This window comes from Chiloscyllium punctatum, chromosome 22 (assembly GCF_047496795.1).
Source record: "Chiloscyllium punctatum isolate Juve2018m chromosome 22, sChiPun1.3, whole genome shotgun sequence".
Classification (NCBI taxonomy): domain Eukaryota; kingdom Metazoa; phylum Chordata; class Chondrichthyes; order Orectolobiformes; family Hemiscylliidae; genus Chiloscyllium; species Chiloscyllium punctatum.
The window spans coordinates 16052377-16071602 of record NC_092760.1 but is presented as its reverse complement, the minus strand read 5'-3'; the positions used below and the strand labels follow the sequence as shown (position 1 = coordinate 16071602).

The 19226-nt window shown below is 42.4% G+C and overlaps 1 protein-coding gene across 1 annotated transcript in view; it reads left to right on the top strand.

The window, feature by feature from the left end:
- Window positions 1-19226, top strand: part of LOC140493430 (tetraspanin-18B-like) — a 202605-nt gene that overhangs the window by 17046 nt on the left and 166333 nt on the right. Inside the window, exon 2 of the mRNA XM_072591856.1 lies at window positions 16476-16532. The gene's annotated coding sequence lies outside the window, so the exon portion shown is untranslated. The remainder of the gene's footprint in view (window positions 1-16475; window positions 16533-19226) is intronic.

The following is a 19226-nucleotide window of genomic DNA, read 5'->3' as shown; positions in this document are numbered from 1 at the left end:
GCTGACTAGTTATTCCCAAAGCTCTGATCAAAGAGCAAATATCCTCTGACATAGCATTTGTCCTGTTCAGCTGCCTCCATTTCTGCTGAGCTGTGAGCTGCGATCAGGAATCAATTAAAAGAGGAAAACAAAGTAACAATAACCATGCTTGGTACGTGGTGATTCTGCTGAGAATTATTTGCTGGGCAGGGGCATAATCAGCCACATTAAGCATATTGACTGGGAAGGTACTTATTTGAATGGAATTCAGTGCTGAGTTAGCTAATCCCCACTGGAGTAGAGGAAGTCAGATAACAATCAGCCCACATTACTGAATAAATAGGTAAACAATTGGGTTCCATGTTTAACTTGTCACCAGACAGCAAACCCTGCTGTGATTGCTTCATTGAGTTCCTAGACTGAGTTATGATAACATCTACACTTGTACAGCTAGGCATACATCGTAAAGATAGGCAGCCGGGGCGGTGGGGTGGGGGGTGTGGGGGTGTGGGGCGGGCTGAGGGTCAGATTGGTGTAGAAAGAACTAACAACACCCATTACCCAGAATGTGGAAATGAGCTGCTTGGAGGACTATTACAGACATGAACTGGAAATTGGAATGTACTACAGTACTGGGGTATACATGGGGCTGTAATATAAAACAAACAGTAATGGGGGAGGGGGGCAAGGTGGCTCAGTGGTTAGCACTGCTGCCTCACAGCGCCAGGGACCCAGGTTCGATTCCCTCTTCGGGTGACTGTGTGGAGTTTGAACATTCTCCCCGTGTCTGCGTGGGTTTCCTCCGGGTGCTTCGGTTTTCTCCCACAGTCCAAAGATGTGCAGGTTAGGTAAATTGGCCATGCTAATTGCCCGTAGTGTTCAGGGATGTGTAAATTGGGTGCATTAGTCAGAGGTAAATGTAGGGTAGGGGAATGGGTCTGGGTGGGTTACTCTTCGGAGGGTCAGTGTAGATTTGTTGGACCAAATGATGTGTTTCCACACTGTAGGGAATCTAATCTAAAATCAGAATATACTGTAGCAATAGGATGTATGTCGGACTGTAAATTAAAAGAAACGATATTATGCTATAATGGAATTTTAACATGTGAATAAAGACGATGTAAATAATGATGCTACTCTGATATTAAAAGACCATTGGGAACAGAGTAAAGAAAAGCATATAATAGAACAGGAATGAAATACTACAATAGAGAGCTGTACTCACAAACAAGTAATAGAGCAGGAGTGAAATGCTGTATTAGAGAGCTGTGTATACAAACTGGAATCAATGGGTATTGGGGGCAAGGAGTTAGCATTGACTAGAAAGTCAACTAGATTCACTACATAAACACAGTAGCTACAAGAGCAGTTCAGAGGCTAGGAATACTGCTTAGACTAACTCATCTCCCAACTCCCCAAAGCCTGTCCATTATCCACAAGGCGCAAGTCAGGAGTGTGATGGAATACTTTTCACTTGCCTATTTCTGTGACTGTGGCATGACAAGGCAAGGCAGGAGTAAGGCAGAGGTGCTGTGAACAAGCAGGTAGGTTCTAAGTGAGCAGACTGTAAGAGAGCAAGTGCCAGCCTGGCCCAGTCTGAGAGCTGAGGCCCTGCCCCTATTCGCAAAGTGTCCATACTGCAGCCTATCACTGCTAGTTTCTGGTGTTTCCAATAATACAGGAATGTCCTCCCAGAGCGCACTGCCAGTGTAGAGAAGGCATACCAGAATGGTCATGATGGGCTGATTGGTCTCAGAGTGAGGAGAGGTACTTGGTCTGGCAGCTGGGGAGGTGCCCTGGGCTGGGGTTCAGTTGTAGGGAACATGGAGGTCATTCAGAGTAAGCAGTGTGCTGATAGCCCTCCCCCCAGGTACTTGCTGTGGTTTCCTTGTTGAGATTTCTCAATGTTGAGCTTGATTGGAGCGTTTGGAAAGGTGAGTCTGAATATTAATGAGGCAAGTTGTGTTATTAACAAGGCATTTGATAAGTGTTAATCCCGTCAATTGGTGTCTCATCATTGCTTAGTGAGAATCACACCATGCTGTTTGTGAAAAGTATCAAAATTGGACAGAGATGATCTCAGCATTCAGCTGGATCTTATTGCACTTATCTTTCAATTCTACCACAGCCCAAGTCAGCCACGCACCAGTAAGGGTGCCCACTGTACTTCAGAGCTGTGTTCACCACAGTGCAGTAGGTCAGAAGTGAAACACTGGACCTGCATTCACAATATAGGGGAGGAAATGTGTTAGAGCATAGCATTTTATTTTTATTTTCCTTCTTTGTAATGAAATGATAATAGATTCTGTTTCATCCAACCTGTGCAGAATGTGTCATGATGGCAGATAAGAACCACGTATATTGTTCACTTTTAATTCCAAAGTGTGACTTCTAAAAGAAGCCTGCTGCAGACAGAGATGATGATCATAGATATAAATGCAGTTGCTGTCTGTAAGAAGTCCTTTTGGGACCAATCTACAAAGGTGGTGGCCCGAAGTCTCCATGCAGGACTTGTATGCTGTGAGAGTCACAGTTCTAACATTTGTTATTGAAGCACCCCTGCAGTATAGGAAAAAGCTCTTTCTTAGTCTGAGTGCTGCCTGACCACTACTACTGAAAAGAATCAGGATAAAAATGTTCCAATCAACCCACAAAGCCAAGAATTTTAATCCACTGTTCAGCTTCTAATGGTAGGAGAGACTGATCTGTTTATCTTTTTTAAACATTTATCCTGTTGGATTTATCATGTATTTCTAATCTGTATGTATGTGTACTTTGTTACTATCTCTTCTCACATTTAGCAATTAATAAAATCACCACTTTCGCTAATTTAAGACAGCTTAGTTGAAATGGTGCCTTTAAAAGATAAATTTCTTTGGATTGGGAGGAAGGCTTCCAGAAGAGATTACTTACAGTGTGGAAACAGGCCCTTCGGCCCAACAAGTCCATACCGCCCCACCGAAGCACAACCCACCCATACCCCTACTCCTTACCTAACACTACGGGAAATTTAGCATGGCCAATTCACCTGATCTGCACATATTTGGAGTGTGGGAGGAAACCGGAGCACGCGGAGGAAACCCACGCAGACACGGGGAGAATGTGCAAACTCCACACAGAGAGTCGCCTGAGGTGGGAATTGAACCCGGGTCTCTGGCGCTGTGAGGCAGCAGTGCTAACCACTGTGCCACTGGATTATACACTTAATGGTTAGACATGCTTTCTAAAATATGACCATCCGATTGGAGGGTTGCCTGAACAAGTGGGGACAATTCAACCATCTGCTCTTGGGATCTCAACAATTTGAATTGTCTTATTTGGAACTGTAGCAACATTGGGAATTTTGCCCAGGAACTGGTCATTGGGCTTGGAAGTAATAAGCTAAGCATAAAACTATACCATTACAATGAGCTGTTGCCTCACAGCACCAGGGACCCAGTTTCAATTCCAGCCTTGGGCGACTGTCTGTGTGGAGTTTGTATATTCTCCTTGTGTTTGCGTGGGTTTCCTCCAGGTGCACCAGTTTCCTCTCACAGTCCAAAGATGTGCAGGTTAGGTAAATTGGCCATGCTAAATTGCCCATCGTGTTCAGGGATATGTAGATTAGGGTGCATTAGTTAGGGTAAATGTAGAGTCATAGCCCCTTCGGTTCAACCCGTCCATGCTGACCAGATATCCCAACCCAATCTAGTCCCACTTGCCAGCACCCGGCCCATATCCCTCCAAACCCTTCCTATTCGTATATCCATCCAAATGCCCCGTAAATGTTGCAATTGTACTAGACACCACCACTTCCTCTGGCAGCTCATTCCATACACATACCACCCTCTGCGTGAAAAAGTTGCCCTTAGGTGTCTTTTATAGCTTTCCCCTCTCACCCTAAACCTATGCCCTCTAGTTATGGACTCCCCGAACACAGGGAAAAGACTTTGCCTATTTAACCTATCCACGCCCCTCATAATTTTGTAAACATCTATAAGGTCACCTCTCAGCCTTCGACTTTCCAGGGGAAAACAGCCCCAGCCTCTCCCTATAGCTCAAATCCTCCAACCCTGGCAACATCCTTGTAAATCTTTTCTGAACCCTTTCAAGTTTCACAACATCTTTCCGATAGGAAGGAGACCAGAATTGCATGCAATATTCCAACAGTGGCCTAACCAATGTCCTGTACAGCCGCAACATGACCTCCCAACTTCTGTACTCAATACTCTGACCAATAAAGGAAAGCATACTAAACACCTTCTTCACTATCCTATCTACCTGCGACTCCACTTTCAAGGAGCTATGAACCTGCACTCCAAGGTCTCTTTGTTCAGCAACACTCCCTAGGACCTTACCATTAAGTGTATAAGTCCTGCTAAGATTTGCTTTCCCAAAATGCAGCACCTCGCATTTATCTGAATTAAACTCCATCTGCCACTTCTCAGCTCATTGGCCCATCTGGTCCAGATCCTGTTGTAATCTGAGGTAACCCTCTTCGCTGTCCACTACACCTCCAATTTTGGTGTCATCTGCAAACTTACTAACTGTACCTCTTATGTTCGCATCCAAATCATTTATGTAAATGACAAAAAGTAGAGGACCCAGCACTGATCCTTGTGGCACTCCACTGGTCACAGGCCTCCAGTCTGAAAATCAACCCTCCACCACCACCCTCTGTCTTCTACCTTTGAGCCAGCTCTGTACCCAAATGGCTAGTTCTCCCTGTATTCCATGAGATCTAACCTTACTAATCAGTCACCCATGGGGAACCTTACATCACATCTACTGCTCTGCCCTCATTAATCCTCTTTCTTACTTCTGCAAAAATCTCAATCAAGTTTGTGAGACATGATTTCTCACACACAAATCCGCGTTGTCTATCCATAATCAGTCCTTGCCTTTCCAAATACATGTACATTGTGTCCCTCAGGATTCCCTCCAACAACTTGCCCACCACTGAGGTCAGGCTCACCAGTCTATAGTTTCCTGGCTTGTCTTTTAAACAGTGGTACCACGTTTGCCACCCTCCAGTCTTCCAGCACCTCACCTGTGACTATCGATGATACAAATATCTCAGCAAGAGGCCCAGCAATCACTTTTCTAGCTTCCTACAGAGTTCTCGGGTACACCTGATAAGGTCCTGGGGATTTATCCACCTTTACCTGTTTCAAGACATCCAGCACTTCCTGAAGAAGGGCTTATGCCTGAAATGTCAATTCTCCTGCTCCTCGGATGCTGCCTGGCCAGCTGTGTTTTTCCAGCACCACACTTTTGAAATCCAGCACTTCCTCCTCTGTAATCTGGATATTTTGCAAGATGTCACCATCTATTTCCCTACGGTCTATATCTTCCATCTCCTTTTCCACAATAAATACTGATGCAAAATATTCATTTAGTATCTCCCCCATTTTCTGCGGCTCCACACAAAGGCCACCTTGCTGATCTTTGAGGGGCCCTATTCACTTCCTAGTTCCACTTTTGTCCTTAATATATTTGTAAAAACTCTTTGGATTCTCCTTAATTCTATTTGCCAACGCTATCTCATGTCCCCGTTTTACCCTCCTGATTTCCCTTTTAAGTACTTCCTTTATACTCTTCTAAGGATTCACTCGATCTATCCTGTCTGTACCTGACATACGCTTCCTTCTTTTTCTTAACCAAACCCTCAATTTTTTTAGTCATCCAGCATTCCCTAAACCTTCCCTTTCACCCTGACAGAAATATACTTTCTCTGGTTTCTTGTTATCTCATTTCTGAAGGCTTCCCATTTTCCAGCCGTCCCTTTACCTGCGAACATCTGCCTCCAATCAGCAAATGAAAGTTCTTGCCTAATACTGTCAAAATTGGTCTTTCTCCAATTTAGAACTTCAACTTTTAGATCTGGTCTATCCTTTTCCATCACTATTTTAAAACAAATAGAATTATAAGGTAGGGGAATGGGTCTGGGTGAGATACTATTCGGAGGGTCGGTGTGGACTTGTTGGGCCAAATGGCCTGTTTCCACACTGTAGGGTTCTATGACTTGGTTGTGTGCGACTACCATTACAATGAACAGGTTTCAGGATTACTCTCACAATGTGCTGTTTGTGGGACAATACAGTAGCAATGAGCTCTATTCAGAATTGAACACAGCTGTATATCTGTGGGACTGTACCAGTGGGATTAAAGTAGATATAACGCAGCTTCGGCAGTACAAACATGATGGTGTGAAGGGCCACTGTATGAGTGCAACGAGCTGTGGAGCCTGTTGACAGTATATGAAACTGTGCTATAACAGTAAGCCATGTGTTGAACTGTAAAGTTAACTTTGACTGTTGCAGAGTGCAGATCCTTTGATGGAGGAATATGTAGGTTTTCTAGGAAGGAGAATTCAGTGATTCAGGAGGTTATAGGGTGGTGTCACCCTTCGGCAAGTATCATTCAGCGGTAAGGGACACTGGTGATAGTGAGAAGGAGCACTGGCAGCTTTTCTGGCCACTGGCATGAGTTTGATTCAATTTTGGATGATGAGTTCATTGATAATCTGCCATTGTATGGGAACTACTGGATTTGGCTTATTTTCTGATGAGTGTTTAGTTATAAGGTCCACCATATCTAGACACACCAGAAGTAAATGTTTGCATGGGAAAGAGGTAAGGGACAAATTGTGGACGTGCTGTACTGATCCCCAAGGCTGTCTCAGTTTAGGTCAAAATGTTCAATTATGGAGAAGTAGCAAACAAGTTCCAGGTTATATGACACTTGTGTCACTTTATGTGCATCAAATTACTGTTAATTCAATTTTTGCTCGAATATAAACATGTTATATAACAATAATTGCATCAGACATTATGACAGACAGAAGCAGCCAGTGAGACTGTCAGTCAGCCCCAACTGAAGACAAGCAGCAAAAGTAGCCAGATTAAAGCAATTCTACCTTGAAGGAGCGAGTCAGATTGAAAGGCTCACATCTTTATTGATTAATTTCTTTTCTCTCCACCCCAGCCCTTGACCTTCTCTTTATTTTGGAGTTCGGAACATTGAAGTTTAAATGGGTTTAACCAGGACATTGAGAGCAGCTGCATTCGATTTGAGAAAACAGCTACTCTTAGAGAAACCTGTCAGAAAAAAAAACTTACAAAGCTTCTGTTACAAAAATTTCAGACAGCCTGCAGTAGCTGAGAGAAGTTGTAAAAATAATGTAAATAGAGAAGCCGAGAGTTTTGCAATTGGTTTGTGTCGACATCACGCGATTGAGAATTCACCAGGCATCCTCACTCTAGCAATAATCACTCCATACTTCCAGTAATAATCACTCCCCACTCCAGTACTAATCTCTCCCCACTGCAGTAATAATCACTCCCCATTCCAGTACTATACTCTCCCCACTGCAGTAATAATCACTCCCCACTCCAGTACTAATCTCTCCCCACTGCAGTAATAATCACTCCACACTCCAGTACTAATCTCTCCCCACTCCACAAATAATCACTCCCCACTCCAGTACTAATCACTCCTCACTCCAGTACTAATCTCTCCTCACTCCAGTACTAATCTCGCCATTCTCCAGTGTTAATCCCTCCACAATCCAATATTAATCCCACCACACTCTAATATTAATCTCTCCACAATCCAGTATTAATCTCTCCCCACTCCAGTAAAAATCAATCCACACTCCAGTACTAATCACTCCACACTCCAGTATTAATCACTCCTCACTCCAGTACTAATCTCTGCACACTCCAGTATTAATCATTCCTCTCTCCAGCATTAATTTCTCCTTACTCCAATATTAATCTCTCTACACTCCAATATTAATCTCTCCTCACTCCAGTATTAATCTCTCCTCACACTCCTGTTAATCCCTCATCATTCCAGTGTTAATTTCTCCTCACTCCAGTATTAATCTGTCCCCACTCCAGTATTAATCACTCCTCTCTCCAGTGATAACCTCTCCACACTCCAGTGATAATCTCTCCACACTCCAGTGATAATCTCTCCACACTCCAGTATTAATCACTCCACACTCCAGTACTAATCTCTCCACCCTCCAGTATTAATCATTCCTCACTCCAGTGATAATCTCTCCACACTCCAGTATTAATCACTCCACACTCCAGTACTAATCTCTCCCTACTCCAGTAATAATCACTCCCCACTCCAGTAATAATTACTCCTCACTCCAGTAATAATTACTCCTCACTCCAGAAGTAATCTCTCCTCACTCCAGTATCAATCTCGCCATTCTCCAGTGTTAATCTCTCCACAATCCAATATTAATCTTACCACACTCTAACATTAATCTCACCACACTCCAATATTTATCTCACCACAATCCAGTATTAATCTCACAACACTCCAGTGTTAATCTCACTACAATCCAATACTAATCTCATCACACTCCAGTATTATTTATTCCTCACTCCAGAGTTAATCTCTCCACAATCCAGTTTTAATCACTCCTCACTCCAGTATTGATCACTCCTCACTCAGTGATAATCTCTCCACACTCCAGTGGTAATCTCTCCACACTCCAGTAATAATCTCTCCACACTCCAGTATTAACCTCTTCACACTCCAGTATTAATCACTCCACACTCCAGCATTAACAACTCCACACTCCAGCATTAACAACTCCACACTCCAGTACTAATCTCTCCTTCTTCCAGTATTAATCACTCCACACTCCAGTACTAATCTCTCCTCACTCCAGTGATAACCTCTCCACACTCTAGTGATAATCTCTCCACACTCCAGTGATAATCATTCCACACTCCGATATTAATCACTCCACACTCCAGTACTAACCTCTCCACCCTCCAGTATTAATTACTCCTCACTCCAGTGATAATCTCTCCACACTCCAGTATTAATCACTCCACACTCCAGTACTAATCTCTCCTGACTCCAGTAATAATCACTCCCCACTCCAGTAATAATTACTCCTCACTCCAGTAATAATTACTCCTCACTCCAGTAATAATTACTCCTCACTCCGGTAGTAATCTCTCCTCACTCCAGTATCAATCTCGCCATTCTCCAGTGTTAATCTCTCCACAATCCAATATTAATTTTACCACACTCCAATACTAATCTCACCACACTCCAGTATTATTTATTCCTCACTCCAGAGTTAATCTCTCCACAATCCAGTTTTAATCACTCCTCACTCCAGTATTGATCACTCCTCACTCAGTGATAATCTCTCCACACTCCAGTGGTAATCTCTCCACACTCCAGTACTAATCTCTCCTCACTCCAGTATTAACCTCTTCACACTCCAGTATTAATCTCTCCACACTCCAGTGATAATCTCTCCACACACCAGTAATAGTCACTCCTCATTCCAGTAATTATCACTCCACACTCCAGTTTTAATCACTCCACACCCAAGTATTAATATCTACCCATCAAGTATTAATCTCACCACACTCCACTATTAATCACTCCACATTCCAGCATTAACTCCACACTCCAGTACTAATCTCTCCTTCATCCAGTATTAATCACTCCACACTCCAGTACTAATCTCTCCTCACTCCAGTGTTAACCTCTTCACACTCCAGTGATAATCACTCCACACTCCAGTATTAATCACTCCTTACTTCAGTGATAATTTCTCCACACTCCAGTGATAATCTCTCCACACTCCAGTATTAGTCACTCCTCACTTTAGTATTAATCACTCCCCACCAGTGATAATCTCGCCACACTCCAGTGATAATCTCTCCACACTCGAGCATTAATCATTCCCCACTCCAGTACTAATCACTCATCACTCCAGTAATTATCACTCCACACTCCAGTACTAATCACTCATCACTCCAGTAATTATCACTCCAGTAATTATCACTCCACACTCCAATATTAATCACTCCCAACAAGTGATAATCTCTCCACACAGTGATAATCTCTCCACACTCCAGCATTAATCACTCCCCACTCCAGTACTAATCTCTCCCCACTCCAGTACTAATCACTCCACATTCCAGTATTAATCACTCCTCACTCCAGTACTAATCTCTCCCCACCAGCATTAATCACTCCATACTCCAGTATTAATCACTCCTCACTCCAGTGATAATCCCTCCACATTCAAGTATTAATTACTCCACATTCCAGTATTAATCACTCCTCACTCAGTGATAATCTCTCCACACTCCAGTGATAATCTCTCCATACTCCAGTGATAATCATTCCTCACTCCAGTGTTAATCACTCCACACTCCAGTGATAATCTATCCACACTCCAGTACTAATCTCTCCTCACACCAGTATTAAACACTCTGCACTCCAGTATTAATCACTCCACACTCCAGTGATAATCTCTCCACACTCCAGTGATTATCTCTCCACACTCCAGTGATTATCTCTCCACACTCCAGTATTAATCACTCCACACTTCAGTATTAATCACTCCACACTCCAGTAGTAATCCCTCCAGACTCCAGCATTAATCACTCCATGCTCCTGTATTAATCACTCCATGCTCCTGTATTAATCTCTCTTCACTCCAGTGTTAATTTCTCCAAACTCCAGTATTAATCACTCCATACTCCTGTATTAATCTCTCCTCACTCCAGTGTTAATTTCTCCACACTCCAGTATTAATCTCTCCTCATTCCAGTATTAATCTCTCCACACTCCAGTGTTAATCTCTCCTCACCCCAGTCGTAATCTCTTTCCACTCCAGTATTAAATTCTCCTCACTCCAGTATTAATCTCTCCCTAATCCAGTATTACTCACTCTTCATTCCAATATTAATCTCGCCCCACTATAGTATGAATCACCCCTGACTCTAGTATTAATCAATCCTCACTTCTGTGTTAATCAGTCCATACTCCAATATTAATATCTTCTCACACCAGTATTAATCTCTTCTCACTCCAGCATTAATCTCTCCCCACTTCAGTATCAATCACTCCTCACTTCAATATTAATCTCCCCCACTCCAGTATTAATCAATCCTCACTCCAAAATTAACAAATCCTCACTCCAGTCGTAATAGCTCCCCACTCTAATATTAATTGATCCACATTGTAGTATTAATGAATCCTCACACCAGTGTTAGTCAATCCTCGCTCCAGTATTAACCAATCCACACCAAGTGTTAATCACTCCCCTCTCCAGTGTTAATAAAATCTTAACTCCATTATTAATCAATCCACACTCTAGTATTAATCTCTCCTTACTCCAGTATTTATCACTGTCTATTCTAGTGTTAATGAAATCTCACTCCAGTGTTGATCACTCTCCAGTCCAGTATTAATCACTCCTTACTCCAGTACTAATCACTCCATACTCTAGTATTAATCTCTGCTCATTCCATTGTTAATCAATCCCCATTCCAGTATTAATCAATCTTCACTCCAATATTAATCCCTCCACTCTCTAGTATTAAATAATCCACACTCCAGCATTAATCATTCCTCACTCCAATATTAATCAATCTAGTATTGCTCAATTCACACTCCAGTATCAATTTGTCCATATTCCAGTTTTAATCAATCCACACTTTAGTATTGATAAGCCCTCACTCCAGAATTAATCCCTTCTACTCTCCATTATTGATCAATCCTCCTTCCAGTATTAATCACTCCTCACTCCAGTATTAATCACTCCTCACTCCAGTATTAATCACTTCATATCCCCGTATTAATTATTCCAAATCCACCATGAATCACCCCACAGTCTGATCCTAATTGCCCCACAGTCCAATTGTAATCCCTCCTGCACTCCATCTCTAATCCTCCTACAGTCCAGCCCTAATCACCCACAGTCCGACCCTAATCTTCCCACACTCCCACTCCACCCCTCTGGAATGTTGTATTTGTCTCTCTGGAGTCTAACACTAATGCCACTCTGAGTTCAGCACTGATTACTCTCTAGCCTGGTGGGAATGATTTGCTAGGTTCCCCTGTCCAATGTTGTAATGGGTGTGTTCTAGGTTCCTATTCCTGAACAACTTGCTTCCTGCCAGTCATATCTCAAGGGCCCTGTATGGTACAGCCTGAGCTTACAGGCAGCTGAGGGACCTGCAAAAGTGATGAAATATTAAATCTCTGTCTGATCAGTGCCACCTGAATAAATGTGCGTGGTTTTATTGAGCTGTTTGTGATTGGCTTGCTTCCAGTGGAATCAATGCTGTGTCTGAACAGTCATAGAATGAGCATTGACAGAGCCATTCAAATGGATGGAGGTTCAATCTGTATCAGACTGTATTTCGCAACTGTATGCTTGTGCGATTCTTTGATTTTTTTTATCATTTAATTGTTCCTTTCATCAGATTTTCAGTTTTGTGAATATTGTACCATCAGAAGTAAACTCCCTCGAACATTATTTTGGCCTTCTTTTTTGTCGGCGATCTTGCCAGTGGAATTATCTCAGTTTGGGGCGGGGACCTGAAAGCTACATTTGCCAACCACAGACATCCTTTATAAACCTTGCAAATAGCATGCTCTGTGGCTCTGACCTTAGCAAACCATCCAAAGTCATCCTTTTGAACCTGTCTGCAGCCAGTAACATGATTGGCTGCATTGTCCTCTTCAAAAGCCTCTCTCGGTTGTTGTCCAGCTGGGTGGAACAGTGTTTGCCTGGCTCCACTTTGCTATACTCACTCATTACCAAGGAATGACCTTAAATGCTTTTCCTTCCTGCCTTTCTATCTATACCTCCGATATCTTTGAGCGTTTATCTTAGCTCCCTCATGTCTCTCAACAACATGCTACTTCTTGTATCATGGACCAAATCAAACTCTGTCAGATATATTCAGAAGATAATCTAGACCCTAACTATTTCTAACTTTAAATATAAGTGTAAGGCGTTGTTTTTCAGGTGCAATTTGATTGGTCAAAATGCCAGGTTTGAAACACAACATATTTTTTTCGTAAAATATAAACAAAATAAAAGAAAGAGTTGACTTAACTGTTACTCTATTCAAATGCATAACAAAATAATAGATATATTAACTTCTACAAATTAACTGTTCCAATATAGTAATATCCCATAAATACGCACTTGAGAAAGGCAAACTCAGTAAAATTGATTGCCTCACATGCAATTCTAGCAGCAGAAAGAGAATCCCAGCTTTTAGCTATAATAGCGAGAAGAAGAAAAAGACCCCAGTGACTGCTACCGAAGGCTAAAACTAAAAATCTTGGTTCTAGGGGAGCTTGACCCCACCCTTTCAGGCTGCTTCTATTGTTCCAACCTGTTTCTCCACCTTCTCAACAGGGGCCTCCATAATGTGATAGCTGTTATAGGATGAATAGAATTTACGTTCAATCAAACTGTTAAGGAAACTGCAGCTGTTCTCTCAGCTGCCTCCTCCAAATTGTTTTTAAAGATTAGATTCCCTACAGTGTGGAAACAGGCCCTTTGGCCCAACCAGTCCACACCAACGAGTAATCCACCCAGACCCATTTCCCTCTAACTAATGCACCTAACACTACGGGCAATTTAGCATGACCAAATCAACTGACCTGCACATCTTTGGACTGTGGGAGGAAACCCACACAGACAACAGGTAGGATGTGCAAACTCCACACAGACAGTCACCTGAGGCTGGAATTGAACATGGGACCCTGGTACTGTGAGGCAGCAGTGCTAACCACTGAGCCACCATGCCGCCCCTTTATTCCCTCATTGTGAAGACCATCCTTTTTCTTCTCACTTTCTGAAATTGAGCTGAGACTTTTCCTAATCTTTGTCCTATATTTCACCCAGAGATTAGCCATTTTCTACCCTGTCATTAAGTAAACTGTGTTTTGCCCTCAAAGACACTGTCGGACCCTGCCCTTACCTCAGCTCAACTGCTGCTAATGGGTAGGGCCATGGTGGGTGCTGTCGAAAAGAGAGACCTAGGCTGCAGGTAGATAGTTCCTTGGAAGTGGCATCACAGGCCTCCAAGGTGGTGAGGAAGGTGTTGGCATGCTTGTCTTCATTGATCAGAGCATTGAGTATAGGGGTTGGAATTTCATGCAGTGGCCGTACAAGATATTGTAAGGCTACATTTGGAGTACTGCGTACAATTCTGGTCACCCTGTCATATGAAGGATGTTATTAAACTGGAAAGGGTCCAAAAAGATTTACAAGGATATTACTGGGATTGGACAATTTCAGTTGGAAGGAGAGCTGGATAGGCTGGGATATTTTTCCCTGGAGGGCAGAGGCTGAGGGGTATAAGAGGTTACAGAGGTTTATAAAATCATGAGGGGTAGAGTGAAGGTGAATAGTCAAAGTCTTTTCCCCAGGGTGGGGCTGTCCAAAACGAGAAGGCATAGGTTTACGGTGAGATGGGAAAGATTTGAAAGGGTCCTGAGGGACAACCCTTTCACAAAGAGGGTGATGGATATATGGAACGAGCTGCCAGAGGAAGCGGTGGAGTACAATTCCAACATTTAAATGACATTTGGACAGGTAAATGGATAGGAAAGATTTAGAGGGATTTGGGCCAAATACAAGCAAATGGGACTCATCCAGTTTGAGGAACGTAATCAGCGTGGATGACTTAGACCGAAAGGTCTGTTTCCATGCTTTGTGACTCTATGACACTATGCTGTAATCTTCGTCAATGCCTTTATGACCTCTAGATTTTCTTGGCATTATTTTAATTATCACCTGCATGACTGTCACCAGGTTTTCAACGTGGCCATAAATTTTGGGGGTGGTGAGAGGGTGAGTTTTGTTTCTGTTGTGCCACTGGGAACAACACTGCTGAGACTTGGCACCTCCTTCTTCTGGGGTACGCTGCACTGCCCTCTTGGCAAGGTCACCCGTGTGAGAGATCCCTGAGTGTGCCCGAAACAACAGGCTCGGCATTATCCTGGCACCACATAACCCCACCAGACACCAGAAATTGGACCAAATGGACCACTGAACAAATTTGTATGTCATTTGCTTTAACTGGTCCCTCGTGGTGGGGGGTGGGGGTGGGTGGGAGGTGGTGGGGGGGTGGGGGGGGAAGGGGGGGGGAGGTGGGATGCAGGGAGATGGGGTGTGGTCACAAATCTATTTCAATTCTAGAAACAGTACCTCCATTTTTTTGCAGAGAGATTAGTGGTTCACTGTATTTATTAACCCTGAAGTCAATTGGTCACACAAGACTAATTTCATAATGATCCCTTTCCTTGTAGATAGCTTTTCTCAATTCAAGTTAGCTAGGTTTCTTTCTATTAAAGAAAGCGTGGATTTATTAGATGGTAAACAGAATGAAAAGAAAAACACAGATTAGAAATGTGAATTGAGTGAAAGAAAGAAGTTAAATAAAGATATGTGTATCTGGGTTCTGTGAAGCGAAGGCTGTTAAGTTGGATGACAAGGGTAATGCTGACGTAAGTAGTGAAATACTTCATTTTAAGTTTCTTGGCTCTGAAAGTTAGCCGAAAGGCTGATTTCCTTATTGGCAGTGACTTCGTAGGCTTGCCTGACTTCCAGCATTAAGTGAGCAAGAATCTTTCCTTACCTACAGTAGAAAGGTGCCTACTGACAGTCCCCAAGCTGGAGCCTTCACAGAACACTAGGCCACAACAAGACATCAGCCCATTAACAAGCACAGACCAAAGGTTGCAAGTGGTTCTTAATCCTTTTTTTTGTATATTCTTGGGGCTAAAAAGGTAAAACAACAATGTCTGCCCATCTCTTCCCTCGCCTATGCGAAGGTGATCCTTACTTCATTGAAGGCTCATAGCATCTCTCGTCTTTCCCACAATAACCATTAATCCTTCCAGCTTTGCAACAGTCAACCTGGAGCCTTCTCTTTGAATCAGCGTTCACTTTGCTGCATTTTAAATATTATTAAATGCAGCTTCTCCAAAAGGGAGACAGGTCACCTTTAAAGACAGAAAACTGACTGTGCACCATCGAATCGATCCTGCAGAGGTCAGAGGCTGTGAACTGAATTACAGACACTTGACCGCATCCCATAAGGACAGTAATGAGGAGACAGCACAGAGCTCACAGGTAACCTATATTTGACCTGGTGTGGCCAGGTCTGAAGATCTTAACTCTGACATCTAGAACAGAAGGCAGACCCACATTTCAGCTCACTGGGTGTTAGGAGTTAAGAGATGTTGACTGCATACCTTATTTTCGGGGATTTTCAGCTCTTCCCATAGAAACATAAGAGAAGGACCAAGGCATTCAATTCCTTGAGGTGCTGGAATTAAATCGGAGATATTTTGCTGGCATTGAATTGTGGTTTTTGATTACTTCAATCATGTCAAATTGACATGCTGTAAGTTGGGAGATGAATCTGATTCCCTGCCAATAACCCAAACAGATTGCACTTCATAACACAATTGGCCACACAGTTTCCTCAGCTGAACTTCAACCCCACATTGGCTAACATCATTGACCAAGATTGCGTTATTCATCCTGGTTCAATATTTAGCTCTAGAAAGGATATGTCTACCTTGCAGCCTAATCTAAATAAGGTATCCATCTACTTGTTGCAGTTCAGCACTTGAGAAATGTGGAGGTTCCTTTTCAAAGTAAAGAGAGTAAGAAACTAAACTGCTTTTGTTCTCGATTACAGTTCAATCCACATCTGAGTGCCACCATGGGAAGTCTATCAGATTGCACATTGTAAAAAGTAAGTGCATTCTTTTTGTTATTGACAGAAATGTTTTTTTTATTCTTTATTTGCCTTTCATTCATCATAAGATTTTGATATTTCTCATCAAGAGCCAAAACCTCATGTAATTCAATTGAATCAAGATGTCAAAACTCACACAAAGGAACATCAGACTGCTGTACTTAAGGGGGGAACTGCAATCAATATCTTATTCAGGTTGCTGGGCAACTCAGAATGCATGCAAACAGCCTGTATAAATATCCTTATTGTGCAATTTGCAGCACAGCATGTCACCAGTCTGGAAAAGCTGGGAAGCAGAGTAGCTCCCCATGCGATGGAATAAAAATGGGGGATAGAAACAGTTCCTTGGAGCTCAAAGCACTTCGCCATACAGCTGCCTTAACAGAGGCCTTGAAGTACATTTGCTGAGTGGTTATACTGTGTAGGAAGGCTGTGTGTTATCTGCTGTGAGGAAGGGTTAGCTGAGAGAACTGTGAAAAAGTCCCTAAACTGAGTAATGTTTGTGTGGGGAGCTGTTGATCAGAGATTGGGGACCCAATTTCCAGGACATTTGTATGACCTCTTTAAGGATAGCACATTCCAAGCCCATTTCTGGCAAATCATTTTTTTTGCGGATGGGGGAAGGGTGCAGGATATGAAGGGAGGCTGGAAATGCAAATGCAATAGAACTGTTTGAAATGCGACTGAGTTTTGCTTCAATTAGGGTCCTAGCCAATAGTGTGAGAGTTATAAATTTACAGAGGACACATAAATGTTTGTGAAAGGTGAATAAGGCTAATGAAGTCTTGTTTTCTGAGTTGTTTACATTCTCTACTCTTTAAAAATGCAAAATGGAAAATTCTCAGCTTTCAGTTTGGGTTACAGAGCAGGTTCTTGCTGCTGGAGTGTATTGACTTACAGGCCATCTGGTATAGCTTCAAAAAAAAACTAACAACCCTCGGTTCTTGCAGCTTCTATTGACTACAATGTTGACATTTCCAGAAGGTTGTGAATAAAATTGGACCCATTCTAAATGCTTGGCTGAAATTCAAAAGTTCTAAAATCCATTTATGGCAACGAAGAGTGTAGAGTTCATATTTTGCTTGAGAGTTTTAAGAGGCTTTTAAACGATAAGCTGTCTTGGTTTAGAAGTCTGTTCTTGCAAAAATATTAACCACGTAATGAAAATTTGACATTTTCAATATGTTTTGAAAATGAGAGTTTTTTTTCCCAGTAGACTTGCATGAATTATTCTAGATTTGTTAGATTTGTTTTTCAATTCTACATGTCTCTTTATGTCTGTGTTTTCTGAAAGCTATGGAAGTGACAATGAGACATTGAGTACATAAAGGGATGAAGGATATGCTGGGGCATTTGGGTTAGTGACAGAATGAATACTAATGGCTACAAGGCCATTTTCTGTTTATAAAGTCATAATAAAACCTTGAAGAACCAAGGTAGGTTTTTTTTTAACCATCCCATCTCCGCACCCACCCCTTCAACAGCCATTTCTGGAGGTGGAGGACCTGACTCACTCGTGACCTAACCCTTGGAGTGAAAACCATGGATGAAGAACAGGGGAGTGAGATTTTGGATAAATAGTTCACTTCTGGTTGGCAAACTGCAATTAGGTGGAGTGCCATTGGGATCAGGACTGGAACCTCGACTATTTAGGTTCTATATCAATGACTTGGATGTAGAGAATGGCTGATGATATAGATAGGTCTGAAAGCAAACTGTGAGGAAGACACAAAGTGTGTTCCAAGGGATGTAGATAGTTAAAACCTTGGCAGGCATTGTATAATGCAGAAAGTCTGAAAGGACTGCAGGATTGCAAAGGCAGACTGTCCTAATGGGGCCACCTTACACCTCACACTTCCATCTCACTTGATATCATAGCGAACATGGATGCATTAAAGCTGCATCCATCAAAGTCATTGTTATAGATTATAAATAGCTGAGGACCCAGTACTTTCTGGACAGTACTACATTATTGATAGTCAGAAAATGGCTCATTTAATCCTGTTGCTTGTTCCTTTTGCTGTTCCCCTCTGTCCAGATTAGTGCATTATTCGCTGGACCCATGAAACCTTATCTTGTGTGATCACTTGTTGGATGGAAGGACATCAAATCCTCCATTTACAGGTCCTTTTTTTATCTAAGCACCTCAACAAATGCTCAAAAATCTTAGAGATTTGTCAGTCATGATCTCCATGTCATAAATCATATTTTCTGCCTAACCATATTATGATTTCTAAATCTTCGATTATTATTTCTTTATTTGTTGATTCAGCTATGTTCCAGACAAACTGATATTGGATTCAATGACATAAGTTTACATCACATATCGACAGGGTGATTAAGAAGGCATTTGGCATGCTTGCCTCCATTGCTCAGAGCATTGAGTATAGAAGCTGGGCCGTCATCTTGAGGTTGTACAGAGTAATTCTGTGTCCTGTTCTGGTCACCCTATTACAGGAAAGGTATTAATGCACTGGAGAGGGTGCAGAAGAGAATTAGCAGGATGTTACCAGGAATGGAGGGCTTGAAGTATAGTGGGAGGCTGGAGAGGCTGGGACCTTGTCAGTGGAGTGTGGGAGGTTAGGGACCTTATTGAGGTTTATAAAACCATGGAGGGGGTATTGTTAAGGTGAATAGCAGGTACCTTTTCCCAAGGGTGGGGGATTTCAAAGCTATATTTTTAAGGGGACA